Below are 338 nucleotides of genomic sequence, written 5' to 3' on the forward strand. Positions count from 1 at the left end.
GGGGGGGGGGGAAACAAACAGAAAGGAGGGACCACAGCACTAGCACACAGGGTATTTCTTCAGCTAAAGAAAGACAGCAGCAGAAAGTGTGCAGAGAGGGTACGTCCTGATGTGAGGTACACTGATAGTCTCAGAAAATAGTCTGAGAGCGTTAAGTGCTCTTGCACTTGCAGGAGAGGCTGGGGGTGTGGCGGTGCTGCAGGGCACCCCAGCTGATTTTCTGGGCAGGATCGTAGACTTGGGACACTGTGGGCACAAAGGATTTTCTTCTGCTTCTCCTGGGGACCAGGAGCCACTTTTTAACATGAATTGGAAAAAAATTATTCCATTGTATGCAT

The sequence above is a fragment of the Athene cunicularia genome, assembly GCF_003259725.1.
Source record: "Athene cunicularia isolate RWA chromosome 3 unlocalized genomic scaffold, athCun1 chr3_part1, whole genome shotgun sequence".
Classification (NCBI taxonomy): Eukaryota; Metazoa; Chordata; class Aves; order Strigiformes; family Strigidae; genus Athene; species Athene cunicularia.